Source organism: Catharus ustulatus, chromosome 2 (genome assembly GCF_009819885.2).
Source record: "Catharus ustulatus isolate bCatUst1 chromosome 2, bCatUst1.pri.v2, whole genome shotgun sequence".
NCBI lineage: Eukaryota > Metazoa > Chordata > Aves > Passeriformes > Turdidae > Catharus > Catharus ustulatus.
In genome coordinates, this window is record NC_046222.1 from 88,702,225 (window position 1) to 88,717,163 (window position 14,939).

A 14,939-nucleotide genomic window follows, 5' to 3' on the forward strand; every position below is an offset into this window, starting at 1 on the left:
CAAGCACTGTGAATAACTTGAAACTTAGTTGCAGTAGCTGGTTCCTGATGGATCTGAATAGATGCAGTTCAGTTCTCTGGTGCCCCTTAGTGTTAGGTCTTGGAGCTCAAGGGAAAAAATAAGGCTATAAAATAATATCTGAAAATCAAGAAGCTCTATGCAGTAAGGGAAGGAATCTGAAGTATACTCTGTAGCTGCTTTCTCTCAAAGTTCCTTCAAAATTTTGTTACCATAAATCTGATCTAATTAGCAGCAATTTATTTGAAATGGTTTAATGAACTACATGAATGGGAAGAAAAGTGAAATACTCTCCTCAAAAATATCTCCAGGGGAAATACGTCCCCTGAATAACTCTAGTGGTGCAAAATACTTCAATTTGAAATTACATTTTTTACTGGGAATATTTATTACTTGTGTTTCAAAGCTTGGCAAGTGTGAGGAACTCATAGAATCCTGTCTTCTTAGCTGGTGGAGTCACCAGATGTTTCACAGATGGATCTCCTTAAAGTAATGTGGCTCAGTGTCATCTCTGCCACACTGTGCTTTAATCAATACAATCAGAGCTGATGTTCTTTAATTCTTTGGCTCATGATATGTAAGAGAACTGATTTATTGAGCACTGTAGACAAAGTCTAATAGGATGAGCATGTGCACAAATTCAATATAGTTAGAGCTATTGTTTAACCTACATGTGTTTTCTTTGTGAAAATACTTTAGCTTAACAAGCAAAAATATTTATTGATGTAACATGTTAATGGCAATAAACCCTTCTTGTAAGAGAAAACTTTGCTGTTTCAAAGCAAATGTTCATATTTTTGCCTAATATCAGGCAAAGAGTAATTTCCTGCGTAATTCTCTTTCTTGCCTTTGTTGATTACAAAACTGCAACATCAAAAGAGCAGTATACAGGTCTTTCAGACAATTTTAACAGGTTTGAGAGACACTTCTTGTCTTTGTAATGTATATACTTTATATAAGAAAAAGCTTAGTTTGTAATTGCTATGCAGTGTTTCTTTTTGTAAAAGGCAGGTTATTTTTAAGAGACTAGATTTCGTTTTATTTTTAGGTTGATTGGTTCTACTGATAGGACCAATTATTGCAAAAATTATTAACAGAAATACTCAGCTAAACATTTGCACTGGAGGCTCATCCACCCCTTTTAATACCAAGCAGACATAATCAGACCCTTTACTAGTACCTCATAGTGATTTTTTAACAGTTAAAACTATTTGTCTTAGCAATATCTATACATTCTTTGTAGGCAAAATGATATGTCATTTATGTGGTTTAACATCCACAGAGCTGTTTAGTTTTTGGTTTATTTCAACATCTTAAAACAAATTTTGGATATTATATTTCCCATTCCCTGGGAAGTGGATCAGAGATTTAATTATCTCAATCCATTTGATGAAAAAAAATTACCCATGATGGTTGTAAGACACAAAGAAGTAAAGAATACTGAAGAATTAATTTTTTTTTCTCATCACATTCTTAATGTCTTAGTTTCCTATTCAGTATTTTTCTGAAAGCTCAATTTTTGTGAGAAAGCTTCAGGCGTCTGGGCCTGATTGCTCCAAAGCAATGGGAAATTTATGTTAATGTTATCAGAAGCTTCTAATCCTTGTTCAAGCAGCACTAATGCAGATTTTAAGATTCTTCCATTCTCCTTTGTTCACACTTTCCACATTACCTTCAATTTTGTCTCTTTGGCTTGATTTTTTTAAGCTTTTCTTACCAAATTAGAGAATTAACTATCACACGTCAAGTTATAAAAGTTTGTCCAACTGGATTTTAAAAGGCTGTGCAGTACAAACTTTGAAGATACTGAGGTCATTGATTGAATTATCTTGCAGATGTTTTCTTGGTATCCTATGAGACCTCTTGTTAGAGAATGAGAACATATTTTTGTTTGTTGACATTTTCAGCCATGGAACAATGAATGGAGAGCATAGAGATTCTGATAATGTCTCTCCAAAAACTGTAGGTCATCTTTATCATGGCATCTTTATAATGAGAGCTCAGACATAATATTACATCCAGTGGGCATATTTGGACATGATCTGAAATGAGCTAAAGCTATTCTTCATTAACTGAAGCCATCAAAAAAGTGAAATATAACTTTTGCACATGAGTGCAGCAGGAAGAAGATAATATAAATGTCTCACAAAAATTAGCCCTTGCCTATTCGTGTAAAGTCTGGTCCAAAGCATGCTGAGATCAGGGTTTCCCCTGACTGCAATGGAGAAAGGAAACACATAGAAAAATAAAGATTCAACCCATATGGGGATGGAAGGAAAAGGACTAAAAACACCACCAAAAGGCAGATTATGACTTTTAAGATATTTTTCCTTGTTTCCCCTCTCTTACTAATTGCATATATTTGCTGTCTTCTAATAAATGTAAAAACCTCACTATGTGAATATGTTTTTACAGACATCAAAGACATCTTTTTCGCCTTTTCTTCTTGGTTAGCTTATAAGTATCTTGGTTCTTCCTTGTGCCAAAATTAAACTCATAGGAAAGAGATAATATTTGATTTTTCTTAGAAATACTCCTTTATAATATTTTTTCTTAAATAAGGATATATGCCCACTGTGTAGAAAGTCCTAGTTTTTTGGTTGACCAGTCAAATAATTTTCCTTTGCTGTCTCTTATTCTCATGGAAAGAAAAAAAAAACTTATAGAGATAACTTCACTGTTTCATTCACACCCTGGATTCTTCTTTAAGCATTTAGAATGTTTTGTATCACCCGGAGTTACACGGTCTTCATTAGGTAGGTTTTATTTTCTGATGTACTGATATGATGTTTCTATTCCAGAATTCAGACTAACTTGAATTTGTAGCCCCATGTTCATACATGTCTGTAGTATGAAGGATGTGGAAAAGAGAAGGAACTAATTTAGAAATAATGTTATGCTAACAAGCAAACTTCTCCTTACTTTTCACCACACATTTTATTGCACATTCTTGGAAATATGTCATCCTAAAAAACTCTTTTCAGATTGACCATATGAAAATTTGGTAATATTTTTATGTTTCAAGCACTCATGGTTGCAATGTAAATTTTATATGCATGACAGTGTGGGCATACAAGAGACCTTCCTACCTATGGGGGTTTCTTGTTTGACCAGAAGAAATGTCCCTACTACTAAAGCATAGGTAGTTATCTGTAGATTTGATATAGAGCTTGAATATAGGTTGAATGGCTATCATTGTAAAACATATACATATATGCCTTCTAAAAATATAAACAATTTCAGCACTTTTCCTCTCATTTAGCTTTAACCATGTAGACTTAAGCATCCAGTCAAAGCTTATCGTTGCGGCATGTTATCAATAAGGAAATACGGCTACCTGCAGAAAACAGCTCATTTCATCCTTAAATAGGTTTCTAAGACAGGTACTCTTGTACGGCAAGCCACCTTCTGCCGTCTCTTTACACTGAATATGGAAGAAATGTCGCTGATTAACTTTACATTGGTGCTTATCTAAGCTGGTTTTGGCTGAGAATAATTTTCTTCAGAGTAGCTGGCACAGGGATCTGTTTTGGATTTGTGCTGGACACAAGTGGTGATAACACAGGGATAGTTTTGTTATTCCTGCAAAGTGCTTGCGTATCACACTCCATCAGCGAGGAGGCTGGGGCTTCACAAGGAGTTGGGAGTGGTGAGGGGTGTCACAACCAGGACATCCAGGACAGGCTGACTCCAGCTGACCACAGGGATATCCCAGACTATATGGTGTCTGGCTCAGCATACAAAGCTGGGGGAAGAATGAAAGCAGGAATGTTCAGGGTGATGGTGTTTGTCTTCCCAAGTCACCGCTGTGTGTGGTGGGGCCTGGCTTTCCCAGGGATTGCTGAACACCTGCCTGCCCATGGGAAGTGCTGATTGAATTCCTTGTTTTTCTTTGCTTGTGTGCATGGCTCTTGCTTTACCTACTAAATTCCCTTTATCTCAGCCCACGAGTTTTCTCACTTTTGCCCTTCTGATTCTCTCCACCATCCCACAAGAAAGAAGTGAGCTGCGTTGGGCTGAGTTGCTGGGTGGGGTTTGAACATGATACTATGGAACCAGCTTGTAATATTTAAAAGAAGCAATCATTTTAAATTAATCAGGAAGATTTCTGGCTCTGTCCTGGTGTCCTGTAAAAGATGTTTCCTGAAGAAAAAAAACTACAAATGAGTGTCGAAGTACATATTTGACACTTTGGTATCTTCCGTTTCTAGTTTCAATTACTAGTAAAGAGGACATGAATGAACCATACATTGGCAGTCATTATTTTTGGAGCCAGGTTGTATCCTTTTCCATCAAAATATAATATCCTGCCTTCTGCCAACTGGCTGCAATGCCATCTGCCAGGAAGAGAGTGATAGGGTGGGATTTTCACTCTGCCTTCCAGGGTTATTCCTGTGAAGAAGGCATGTGATTCAAGTTGTAGGATGACTCAAGCTCTTATGGTCTTCTTGGAGTCATCACACAATCAATTTAATGTGTCTGACCCGAAGACAAATGTCTCCTTTTGTCTGCAACACCACCAGCAATTTTCTAAACTTTGGCTTCTGTTCCATATGCCTTGTAAAAGATTCAGAGAAATGAGCACAGGCTGAAAGCAAAGAGCTCCTGATATTTTAGTCTATTTCCACTCTTTAGATGGGTACAATTCTGGACATTCTCTTTTCCTCAGTATCTCAATTTCTAAAAAGGGGAGATTGAAGAATTAGGTAATGCCTGCAAAGTGCTGTTTTAAATAATAAAAATAATGAATTTACTCTTGATGGGTCACTATATAGGTCAGTATATAATATTATGTATCTCATCTAGTTCCTAAGGACTGAATATTTGTTATTGCTTCAAAGAGATTGCTCTCCATTTCTGAGTGGATACAGACTTCTGTGAATACACAAAGATTTTCTACAAAAGAGATCTCATTCAGATCATTCTCAGTCTTTGAGTAAACAAACAGTATTGCTTTTCTAATTTTCCAGTAAAATACATTACTTGATATTTGGCAATACATTACATTTTCATTGCATTAGATTGCTGGAAAAGAGGTACTTTATTTGCATGCTTTTATCTTGTGGGGAGAAGACAGAGAAAATAAATGTAATTACACTGGGTGCTTTAGTCTCCTAATTAGTTTAACTGGGTCTTAGATTTAACTCTTACATTCTGTTGAAGTTCATTTTTCTTCTCTTTCCTTTTATATTCTCTCTTTTTGTTTGTTTGTTTGTTTGTTTGTTTGTTTGTTTGTTTGTTTGTTTCTGAAGGCACAGCCCTGATGGCTGGCTGTGGCTGTGTGACACTCACTTTTCCCACAGCACCAGAGCAAATATTGCTCCCAGCCTGTTACCTAGCATATTGAGACTTGCTAGGGATAGGCAGATTCTGCCTCTAAGTACCACCATTATGGGTATAATTTGCTTCAAGCCACAAACAGGGTTGGCTCAGGGTCAGTGGAAGTGCACTGTATGTTGCTGAGGTGACTGCATGCTCTCAGAACTCACAAACCATCATTTCATAAAAGGTTGGATAGCTCTGCTGCATAAGGGCTTCATGAAACAATAAGAGAAAACACTTCAGAAGGGTAGTGATCTTCAGCTTCTTTCCGTAATTCCTCTAAAAGGATACTGCAGTTTCACTGTCATTACTTTTTTTTAAACATTTCTTATCATTTCTTATAGGCAACAACTCCTTGAAACCTTTAATTTTGGATGAATGTCTGAATTACAGGCCAAAACCCTTTTAGTAAACAAAAATGCAAAAATGAAGGGGGAGTCACTGCTTTAATTTAGATACCTAAATTAGCACTGACAGTGAGGGAATTCATTAACGTAACATAGCTCACCTCTAAAGCCCTCCCTTTAGTCAATGTAGAGAGAGAATTGCAGGGAATAATTTGAATTAGACCCCTTTTCGACATCACCCTGAAGAACATCTCGCTCTCCTCTCTGTCCACTGAGCCTCAGGAGGGAGCTGGTTCAGTTTGGCTCTCAAAGTGAGGGTTAAAGCTGCTCTCCAGAGTCTCTAATGTGTAGGGCAAATAAATTAAAATCATGAGAAGGTGTAGTAAGTGGTTGATAGACACACAGGATCAGGGAGGGTAAGAGTGTTACAGCAGTAAATTCACTTTAAGGGATGGTTTTAAGTTTACTCCTAGAGTGAATATACTCTTGTCTTAAGGCATACTGAAAGCAAAGCTGACATAGCTAGATTAAGAAGTGATGATTTTCCTAAATATGAGTATGGGTCTAATATCAATACTCAACTGTGATGGACAAAAGGCTCTCTAACAATTTAAAGTTAGAAAGGGTATGTTTATTCAGCACTGGGCGGCAGCGTGGGGTAACCCTCTAATACGCACTGCGAAATTACAGGTGGTCACAGAGTCTATTTATTGACAAAAGGTTCAAACAAATACATATTCGTAACACCAGCTCCTCCCATCTCTGCTACCTGTGGTAATTAGCTTGAATAGCTATTAAGCATGTGTGGTTGGCTTCTTGAATTAAGTCTGGGGTCGTTTTTGTGGGGAGGGGTCTTAGAAGGAGGATGTAAGGAGAGTCTTCCTCACCCTGACCTTTTCTATTAATGACAATACAAATGGCTTTTGGGGCAACTCCAGTTTTACAAAGAATGAATTTCTAGTTGCAATTGTTTGTATTCTTTGGACCTAACTACTAGTTTCATCCTTTCCCATTGCAAGCACAGCTGAACAAACATAAATTGACAGACAATCAATTATTTAAGTTTCAGGTAACTATCTCAAGCCCAGTTTCTTCTAACTTTTAACTAAAATCCTAATTTCTTTATATGTTTCAGTGACACAAAGAATGGACAAGAAAAGTGGAAAATACATTTTGCTTAATAGACACAATGATATGGAGAACTCCACGCCATATGAAGAAATTCCATCCAGAAATGTGAAGTTAGGACTTGAAAATTTCAAAAATTTTGGTAGTCTTCTGTCAGAAATTTGAATCCTTAGTCATAATTTACCTACCCATCAGATGATGAAGTTACAGATGAATAAACATTGGCATATTTTTAATATTAGGTATTTCAAAAAGTAACTATGGTGAAGTTACTATAATGGGGTTTTTTTATGATCTTCTACAGAGGCAAAGAACCTTTCTATGTACTTTACATAACTTCATTTCAAAGGCTTTGACATACTTCCTAGGCAACTTTTCCCCTCTTTAGGTACTGGAATAGTAGAACCATATAAACAGGTGATTCTTGGGGAAAAGAGGAACTATTTTTAGTAGCTAGTTGTATTCCAAAGAAGACTCTTCCCTTGCCAAGAAAAAAGAGAAAGGCTCTTTCAGGGTGCTTCAGAGCATGTAAGTTTAGCTTTCCAGCGCCAAAATTATTTCAATATGAAAATTTAAGTTTTTAGTTTCATAGATGCATTTGAGAATGCTGCTCCCAGGTTAATGCACAGAATTGTACATGCCAAACCCTCATTACCTCAAGGAGTAATCCAAACAAGAACACTGGGAAAAGTTTTTTTTTTTAAGACATTAACTGTGTCTGTTAATAATTTTTCTTTGTGAAGAATGAAGAAATATATATTTATCATAAACACATACAGACATCTATTCTCAGGAAAGGTAATCTGCTTTTGATTATGATCAAATATCACAACTTGTGCCACCACACACCACGAATTACAAAATATTTGAACCATTTGAAAGCAACAGTCAAAAACCTAAGATGAATTTAGGAATTTCCTTCCTTTCCACATATGTAACCATTCCAGGAAACTTTCACATCAGAGGATTTAGATTTGTCCATCTTTTTCTTTGAGGGTTTGACGAACACATTTCATCTTGAGAAAATATTTCCACAGATGCTATGTACATGTTGTCCAAACATACTTAATTTTAGGCACTGGGAAAAACAAGGGAATATGAAAGCATCATAGGATTCACGGTAGATATTCTCATATGGATTTAAGCATCCTCAGTTGTTCCTAATTTAGTAGATCTTCAGCTCCTAAATTAATCAACACCTGTGCCCCTAGGAGAAGCAGAAGCATTCTGTATGTAACAAAAATGGTTCTACCATTATTCTAATGCAACAGCAAGCAAATTTACAGTATATTTTAATATGTAAATATTTAAAAAAAAAAAAAAGAGTAACAAAGTTCTGCTGAAATAAACTTGGGTACTCTATTACTAGGTTTTTTTGTCCCAGTCAAGCTATAGGAATTTTCCAAGTAGTGTCTCTGTTCTCATTGTAAACATGGAAGAGTTATTCAGGGTGTATAACACAGAGACAGTTTGGGCCTTATTAATATTTCAAACATTTGTATTTTCAATCCTGTTCTTAATTATGGAACAAACTCAGCAAAATTAATTTTGAAAGGACTGCATAATTCTTGGATGTATTTCTGTAAAACTATCTTAGTGAGACATCTGTTCAGATAAATATTTCTCAAAGCTTTCTCTTAAACCTAAGCTGGCAAGGTGGGCAGAGTATGAGCTTTGATATTAATTAAAGCTATCTGCATTAGTTTACAAAAAGCTAATTTCTCTGCTTGTATACAACCTGTATTTCCTGTTATGTTTTGAGTTCCTTTAAATAAACTAACTCTATTCCTGACACTCCCTATTTTTTTTTCTAGAAAATGTATGCATCTGGAAAAATTAATCAAAAATACATGCTGACATCCCCATCTTGTTACAATGACCTGCACCTCCAGGTAATCGTCATTGCCATACATTCATTGTAAATTTATCTGTAGATTTATATCAGACTCAAGGCTTAAATTACTGATGGACATTTTTCAGAAAGCTTTGCTGCTGAGAAATTGTAGTTTTAAACTTGAGAGAGAGTTTCCTTGTGGAAAATAGAAACATGATTTTTTTTCAAATATCATGCGAAAAATACACATGAAGAGCCTTGAATTTTCAAACATAGTAATGTGTAATAAAAAGACTGTGTTGCTTTAAATGAAGATCTGAGAATACACAATTAATGCAGAATAAGTGAAAGGGTACTCAAGTGGGAGAACTCATACGGACATAAGATGGAAATTCTGGGGTTTTTTTAATTTCCTAAAAATATTGGAACAAGATTTTGTTTTCTCTGTCATACTTCCTTTTTTTGGTGGTTGTTTTTTGGTTTTATTGTGTTTTTATTTTGTTTGCTTGTTTGTTTTTAAAGCTATTTGTTTTATAGAATACTTTGGTTTACAGTTCCAGTAACTAACCTGATTAATTCACTGCACTGGACTCTACTGACTTATATTCTTCCCTATTATCATCCCATTTTTACTGGTGATAACTAGTAACTACTAGACCACTAGATCTGAGTAAATGCATATGGCAAAACAAAGCCAATTATTAATTAAACTCTTCTCTCTGAGTTCATGCAATCATTTAGTTACTTTCCAGCATTCACAGGCAATTTGAGATGAAAAAGGAAATACAGAGAAACATTAGTTGGAAGGGTTTTCCAATCCAGGAACAGAAGCTACATCCTGTGTCTTGTCAGAAAAAAACATGTTTTGACAATATAAAATTTCAGAACAAGCTATCAAAAGGGAAAGTAGTTATTCAACAAGTATGAACAACAGACATTTCAGGAACCCATGATCAGTTAAAAAATTTCAGACATGAAAACAAATCAGGTAAATAGTGCTATTTATGAAGACCTAATTACATATTGGCACTTTGTTATTTTTTTCTATCTATCCTGCCTGTTTCCACTACTTCTATATAAATTAATCTTTTTCTTCCTTGCTGATGCAAATATACTTCTTACATAATTTCCCTCACATTCTCCCCTTCACACCCTGCCTCTTTTCTTTCTAAGGACACGCTGTAATAGTAACGCTGCTTGAATAACAAGGCACTTCCATTATGTGCTTATAAAGTTGGTTTGCCTGACTTTTTTGTGACCAGAAACACTGAAATACTCTGTAAAGATTCTGAGTAGAACACCTTGTAGTACTCTAACTTAAAGTGCATAAATTACTGAACAAAGTCTATATTAGTCAGGAGTAGTTGCAGTCACTGTGTTACCAGCCCCTTTATTCACCTAACCAAGAATCACTGTTAAGAGATTATTTGTTATGGAAAACATCTTCAAAATGATTCACCCTCCCTACTTGTTCCTTCCAAGAATTTGCTACTCCCATTATTAGAACAGTTTCTGCTGGACTATGAGTACTAACTACACAATGTACACTTCACTGACAATTCTGTCTGCGCTAAGAGTATGAAAGCTTGTTCTCTACCCATCCTTTCTATTATATTCACAGTCTTCTAAAGAATATATTTTCTCAACTTCTAGTCAGCTGGTACAAGCTCTGTAATTTCACAAAATGCATTTCACAAGATTTACATGCTGTCCATGCATGGCAGATGTTTGGCCCACATGCAGCACGTCCAAATCATCAGGCTGCAGATATCACCTTTTAAACAATACCCGCTCTCTGAAATGGAGATTTAGCACCCTGGAGACAGTGCCCCACAAGTGGGAAGGTATGTGAGGCAGCACACAGGATGACCAGTGATGGGTGCAGAACATCCATGGCACGCAGTCATTTTTTGCAGGGAGCTCTGGCCTTCATCTATGTCCATCCCAGTGGAGAAATGAGCTGCCATTACCTTGTGAACCTTTGCTGTCTCTGACTGTCCAAAGTCTTCTGTTGAAATTATCACAACCAGTACTGTTGGCTATGCCAGTAAATCCTGCTGCAGTAGATGCCTCAACATACTCTGTGCTCCAGAGCGACATAAAAGGAAAAATCTTGGTTAAAGTCATCAACCTTTGTGTGGCCCCTATTCCATTCTTCATCATGGCACATGTTACCTACTCATTACAGTTGTGAGTTCTGAAATTACTTCAGGACCATTGCAGACTCTGTTCACTTTAGTTCTGATAGGCCTTGGAGAAGTGTGCATTCAGCCACCTGCTCGAGGAACAGTCAGGCAGAAGAGACTTGGGCAACATGGCCCTTTGCTTAGTGCTAACTGGCTTGCCAACCCTTGCTGTACCTTCTTATGCTTGAGAATGCTTACAAACTGTTGTGATAGGAGTCATCATAGCTAGACAAGATCCTTCCATAACCCCACATCTTTGATCTCTGTACTCAAACCACCTCTGCCGAGATATCTGCACATCACAGTAGATAGCAACTTCTATTTTAAGAAAGGATTTAGCAGAAATCTGAAGTATGTGTAAACTTTGCTTTAAAAAAAATCAATTCTTGGGAAGAGGAAAAAGCATGCAAGAAAGCTGTACAGATTTTGGAAAATCAAGAAAAAGTAATGTGAGGGGCAATGTGTGGTATCTTTCATCTCAGTCAAGGCAAATGGCCGGAGCATGACACCAGCACTGTGGTAGGCACCTGCTTGGTGTCACTGAGGATATATCTCTGGCACCCTTCTCAATGAGGTGAAGCCCTCTTTGAGGTGTAGAATTTTCAGTCAGAACAGGATTGGATATCCCATGAAGGTGCTGCCTTTCCTCCTCTGATCTTTAGTTGATACCTTGAGCCATTCCTCTCCCTCCCATGATCACCTCCTTAAAGAAGAAGTGGTTTTACTCCTGTACTTTACACTGGTGGGGCTGCACCTCGAATCTTGTGTTCAGTTTTTGGCCCTTCAGGACAAGAAAGAAAGGTGCAGGGGTACATCCAAAACCACCTGAAAGGAGGTTGTAGCAAAGTGAGTGTCAAGAACTGAGTGACAGGACGGGAGGAAAAGACATTAAGTTGTATCAGACAAGGTTTAGGGTAGATATTAGGAAAACTTTCTTCACGGAAAAGATGGTCAGCAATGGAAACAGGCTGCTGAGGAAAGTGGCAGAGTTGTCATCTCTCCAAGGGTGAAAAGCATGGGGATGTGGCACGAGGGGACATGGTTTAGTGGTGAGCATGGCAGTACTGGGTTAATGGCTGAACTCAATATCCTTAGATATCTTTCCCAATCTTAACAATTCTAAGACAGTCTATAAAGATTCTAAGACATGTCCAGTAGGTCATTTCATATGGGCTTCAGCTTTTATTGTGAGCTGTTTTCCAGAGCTCTTTCTGGCCTTTCCAGGCCAGCCTTGAGAGTAGCACTGGTTGTGCTAAGACCGAGAGATGGGGTAACACAACAGGTATGGGTGGAGAGGATGGACACAGAGGATAGGCTGTGACTGCAACAGAGGTCTCCAGGTGGAGATGAATTTGGGAATGACTTTTTTCTAGGAGTGTATGGAAGAATTGTGCTGCTGTCTAGCCGTAAGCATGGTGTCATTTTGAAAGATGATGATGTCCTCAACCAGGTAGAGCGCTCAACTGGATAGTTTGCTTCATGCTTTTTGGTTTATTTCTATATGAGTCAGTGGGAGATTTTTGCTATTCTCACCCTTCTCTAACAGTGCACTTGTTGCTTTTCCTTTGGAACTGAGCAGACTGGTACAAGACTACACATCCTAGATGAAATCACAGCACTGACTTGTATCAGGGAATTGCATCATTCTCTAAATTATTGTTTCTTTGCATATGCAGTGTAACATCTTAATCATTTTTGACCACAGATGCACACTGACTTTTCTGCAGTCGTAACCTGGTGCATTTCTCATGCAGTTAAGCTTTCACTTCTGTGAATTATTTGAGTATTTTTGTTCACATCCAAAGTTGCATTGTTTTGCATTTGAGTTACATTAAATAGCAATTTAATATTCTTCGTAAGAAAATGGTTATTTTCTACAATGTTCAAGGAGATAATTTATTATCAGTGTTTATTGTGTTTTTCTTTGATCCTGACTGCCCTGTTCAACTCTATCCCTTTTGGAAAACATAAGGAAATCTTGAAGGACAGCATAAATTATGAAAAGAAGTAAAATATGTGTTGGTGAAAATAAAGATGGCCTAACAATTTATGTGGTTGTGCTTCCACATAGAGAGAATTGGTCACTCCATCCAACATAGAGTAGCTGAACAAGTATTTATGACCACCTGGAATCTAAGACTGAAGACACAACAACACCAGAGTTGGTTTATTGACATCTCAGTAGGACAGAGAAAACATACTCAACTGTTTTCAATTAGTCTACAGTCTTCTAACTGGACGGAAGGCTTTTCTTGTACCTATCACCAGAATCTACACATTCTGGGCAGAGCAAATTAACTAACAGTCAAAATGTCAAATATATATATATATATATATATATATATATATATATGAAAATATATATAAAACCTCTATTATTATTATTATTATTATTAACAGTAATAATATATAATAATAAACTCATCTGACTCAGTTGAGTTTATTTTGCAAAGCCTTTTAAATTTCCTTTCAGTGACTATTCACCCAAAACAGACAAAATGATACATTATTCCTTTATATTTTTCTGCACATATGGAACAGTGGCTTCCTCTCTGAACTCTTAATTTCTAAGCAATGCTTGAAGGCTGGGAATGGACACAGAATTTACAAACCTCAAAGGAAAGAAGAAAGGTCACTTCGATTAAGTTTTTTATCTCTACACAATCTTAGTAAAGGATGGGTTTCAACTGTTCCTTTGAAAGTATTCTCCTACTTTTTAATTTTTTTTTTTTTTTTTTCATATTTTCTTTCCTCATTATCTAAGCTCTGCAAATATATCTTCAGGATTTTTAAAGTATCTTTTTTAATTTTTTTTAGTCATGCTCAACTGTATCAGAGAAAACTTTCCATAGCACAGTTGTCCCAAACAGTCTATAACTCCTTTGCATTTTATCTAACTAGACACTCTGATTGATTTATCTCTTTTTCTGAACATCTAATTATTTTGAAAATGTACAGCATCTCTACTTGTCAAGTATTAGCTCTCATTTTAGTTTCATTTAACTTCTGGAACTTCTCTAATAATACTTTCAAGTATGTCTTCAATCATGTTCAAAAACTTACTATTTTTGCTCGTTCTTTCTCTGAAATTAAATTTTTACATAGGTGAAAAATCTTTACAGTTTTTACAGATGAATGATTTTTAAAGGATAAAACATAATAAAGGAGATTAACTCTTCAGAGTTACGACATCTTTGAAAGCTAAAATCCCAAGCAGTGAACCTATATTGGTTTTATGGGAAAAAAAAAAATGCAAATACATATTTTAAAAAACAAACAAACAAACAAAAAAACAAACAAAAAAATGGAAATAGACTCAGAAAGTAGTAAAATATTTTTAATAATAAATTAGGATCTTACAAGTGGTTTCATAAAAAATAGGGTTATAGCAATATATAGTAGGATGGGGGAAAATTAGTTGTATTCAGAATCATGTCACGAATGACTTGACTATATTTGCTTTTGATAACTAAGCTTAACTCTTTGAGACATCTGTTCATGAATTTGATGGATAATGCACATTTGTTGAAAGGGACTAGGTGACTGTCTTTAGCTTTTGCTAAGAATCATGTTTGACAATTTCTGCTGCAATTCCTAAAAGTATTTTAAAATTTTGAGTTGATACTTAACATGCTTAAGTAAAATTATTCTTGCAAAAGTTCATGTGTTGAAGTGACAATTAAACACAGCAATTATTACAGATAAAGAGTTACCTAAGCTCTTCAGTGACTCTTGTATTCCATTAAAGAAGAATATAGGCACATATTTTTCTTTTCCCCCAGTCATACGCATGGAAATCAAAACAAAAGTAACATAATGAAAATCAAACTATGCCAAATACAAAAATCAAGTGGGTATTATAAATTATTAAAACATCATCATGATTTCTGACTTTCTATCAAAATAGACAGACAGCTAGAAACTTTTTACCTAGATATGTAACAGTTAAATTTGATCAATCTGACTCCAGAGTTAGGATTCATTTGATAAAATGTAGAAAACACCTTGCACATATTGATATCTGAGCTGGTCACTTTTGGGTCTCTCCATAGCTACTGCAAAGAAATAGGAATTGGGATGGTAAAATATATATTTTCCTGAAGC